The sequence below is a fragment of the Mercenaria mercenaria genome, chromosome 3, assembly GCF_021730395.1.
Source record: "Mercenaria mercenaria strain notata chromosome 3, MADL_Memer_1, whole genome shotgun sequence".
In the NCBI taxonomy this organism is placed as follows: Eukaryota; Metazoa; Mollusca; class Bivalvia; order Venerida; family Veneridae; genus Mercenaria; species Mercenaria mercenaria.
In genome coordinates, this window is record NC_069363.1 from 81,080,138 (window position 1) to 81,083,810 (window position 3,673).

General features: G+C 33.2%; 1 long non-coding RNA gene across 1 annotated transcript; it reads right to left on the bottom strand.

The window, feature by feature from the left end:
• Positions 1-610: 610 nt before the first annotated feature.
• Positions 611-3,673, bottom strand: LOC123528031 (uncharacterized). The gene is made up of 3 exons (XR_008370413.1): positions 3,561-3,673; positions 2,800-2,903; positions 611-2,360 (listed from the first exon to the last, which is right to left on the bottom strand). It is a non-coding gene; the product is annotated as an uncharacterized LOC123528031 (long non-coding RNA).

Genomic DNA, 3,673 nt, shown 5'->3' on the forward strand with positions numbered 1-3,673 from the left:
ACGCCATGTTTTGTCACAACGTTTACTCGGCAATTAATAGGTTACAACTGTCTCATATAATAAAATTTTTAAATTAAAAAGTGACCAACTTTGTCAAAAATACTTACAGATCAAAACTGCAACATAGAACAACTTCAGAATAATTATGTTCCACGATCGATACAGATTTTTAACACCGGTCTTTCTCGATTCAAAATGGCTTTCCAATATGGCGGCACTCTCTCAAAATCTCGCCACGGCAATTATTTCCCGAGATTTGGCCTCGATTCTCACTCCTTTATATCTTTGCTCCGGCTTATATTCATGTCCTATTGATAAAATAGTTTCTTTAATTAGTTATTGTTTCTTTTATTTATTCCGTTAACAGGTGCGACAGTTTTATACAGGTGGCATGTTACTTTTGTTTTTAATTCCCTTCTAAGTTTACTGAGATGGTTGATGTTCATAATATATAGAAAACGCTCCCTTGTCCGCTTTTCACGCTTTGCATTATGGTATAATAGGCCGGTCATATTACCACATATTATGTCAAAAGGTTAAACAAATTCCAACATGAAATATTTTTATTGTTTTATAATCTTTAAACATTAGAGCATTTTAGAAAAAAAGTCCTCAAAAAAAATTCCATTGGAAAATCTTAAAAAATGACATTATGAAGGGCACCCTTTTTGCAATTCAATGATTCATACGAATCAAGAAATTCAGTCATTAGGTAACATACATTAGTTTAAACCTATACGTTGGTTTATTTCTTCGATCAGAGGCATTGATTATATGAAATACCACATAAATTAAAGCTGATACTAAGTTTTGTTGTGACATTTACTAATAAATGCATTAATTTACACTATAGATTTACCCCACCCATCAATTTTATTTGTGTTGGATTTAACGCCGTTTTTAAACAGTATTTCAGTTATGTATCGGTAGGTAGTTAACCTAACCAGTGTTCCTGGATTCTGTACCTGTACAAACCTGTTATCCGCAAGTAACTACCAACTTCCCCACATGAATCAGAGGTGGAGGATGAATGATTTCAGACACAATGTCTTTTATCAAGTCGTCATTGAGAACATACGGCTCGCCCGAGGATCCAACTCACGACCCCGCGATCCGTAGATTGGTGCTCTTCCCAATGAGCTAAGCGGGCGGGTCCACCTATCAATAAAACGTGCATGAAATATCTTTAAACTATTTCCTTGAAACTCGCACTAAATGTAATAAATGTTATAATAACAACAGCATATTAAGAAACATTCAGGAAAAGAATCCCAGATCAACAGTGACTGTACTATAGTATATATAGAACAGGCCACTACAGTAAAATGTTAAAACTGTTTTAAAATCGATACTAAACTACAATTTTCAGCTAAAAGCAAATGTACACAAAGTCGTAATGTACAAAAATGTGAGAACAAAACTCTGCGATGCGATATACTGTAACAATATGCTCTGTTATAAAGTTAGTATGTTCGAAAAACTTTTCATTGCTCTCTCAAGATTATGAAAGTCAGTTAAGTGTTAATGTCATGACATCTACAGCCATCCCAGTAGAGCAACCTCTGTGCCAAGGAACAAGTTTATCACCACGTTTGTACCATCCCAAGTCAAGAGGGTTCGTTTATTTTCCAATCCATGTTTCTATTTTAATGGCAGTGCACTCTAAAATTATGAAACTTTGCAGTTGCCTCTGTAGGAGTTAGGCTCTGTATCTTTACTACCGATGCGCTTGTTGCCTTCGTAATGAATTTTCTGTACCTAAATGTGTTTAATGTTTCATTTGTTTTACCTTTGTACAAACATAATTATGAATGATATACTACCAGCAGTTTCAATGTCATCATGTTAAGAGTGTTTATTTACAAAGACTCTGCCTGGGATCATTTAATAATTTAAGCTATTTGCTCACTTTCAGTGTTTTCAAAATAATGCATGGTTTTCAGAAATGCCTCTTCAGATGATTCTTTTGTTAGTCTACTTTTACTCCGTTTTACAGTATTTTGAGGTGTTTGATGTTGAGTCGGAACTTGACATCCTGTTCTGAAATGTGTGCTACATTTTTTATGATAACTTGCACCAACTGCTGTTAGATCATGTACGGATTAGAGTCAACAGAAGACTTCGATTCCAATTTTTCTTTATTGTTGACTGAAATTTGGAAATCACCATATGCCTTTTTGTCGTTTTGTTTGGCATCTGTACCACATAACAGGCATTTGAAATGAAAAGAAGTCAGATGAATGTGTCCGTTTCGCTACGTTATAGAGGTACCGTTTGCATCTTCAAGTAGATTCGGGTGGCAGTAATTTTTCTACACTCATAGCACACAATTTTCTCAGGTCTAACATACATTTGTTCTCCTGCAATTTTATAAAAAGAGTAATAAACATAAAGGTCAACTGATTTGACATTAAGATTAATAGGCGAGTAATATATAATCTATATTTATAAAAGGGTTGACACAAATAGACTCATTATGGTCCCTTTTATAATTCATTCTTTTATGTACAAATATCAAAGATGTTTAGGTTTCAAAGGAGGAGATACAATGACACACAAGTATTGTGTAATGTTTTGATACAATGATACAGAGAAAAAAAACAGATGGCGATTTGAAAATACCTTTCTTTCAATACAGATACACTACACAATTGAATATTGAAATTAAATTGGTAATAAGTAACACGCGATTGCATTCTTCTGCGTCCATTCTTCTCAATGTTTAAATAAATATACAAGGCTAGATAAGCCAGGAAATAGCATGAACTACAGAAATGCATGAATATAATATTAGAGTACCTTTATTCTTGGCTGCAGAAATTAACTATCTACACATTTTTTCACCCAATGTTGCTATTTTACGTTCGTCTTTCATGTCGCAAATAACACAATTCTCCTCAGCACTGAAAATGGAAAGATTATATGCATTGGTATTAAAGTATTTAAAACAATTTTGTAAAAATCAAATGTTACAAATCCAAATAGCAAGGGTTTTACCTCATAATGAAATCCAGTAAACACCAGACAAATAGTATAGCAACACTTTGAACAGTAAAAAAACTTGTTTCTTCTAGTAGCACTTATGCCACAGACAGCATAACGCAATCATAAATTTTGATCTGAGTATAACAAAATTGATCCTATAGCAATGACATATAAAATAGTCAGTATTTTCGAAAGAAATATACTTCTACTACTTAGATATACAAAATGGATGCATTTAATTTAGTTTCTACAAAATTAATTTTAAACATCGTTTTTATGACACGAACACGCTTCCGTATATCTATTTTCCATGCATAACCCATGTGCCTGATTTAACTTTACTAGACCTTTTTCAGAATAAGCTATCGTTGACAATTCTAATACTGAGTACCACTAATACTTACATTTCATACTGGTCTGTGTATCAGTACAAGTTTTGAATAAAACACTTTGTCGTAGTGACCTTCGCGAAAACCCATAAAAATCAAACAGCCTTGATAACTATATAATTTAATATTGCATTCACCTAGTAACAGACATTTGACATACTTCAGTCAATAAATATTTTTACTTACCATACACGATTCATTTGACAATAACCAGTATTCTTCGAACAGAGTGTGTTCCAAACAATTTGACAGCGAAATGCGATGGATTTAGTTTGACCATATGTTTCACTATAACCGGC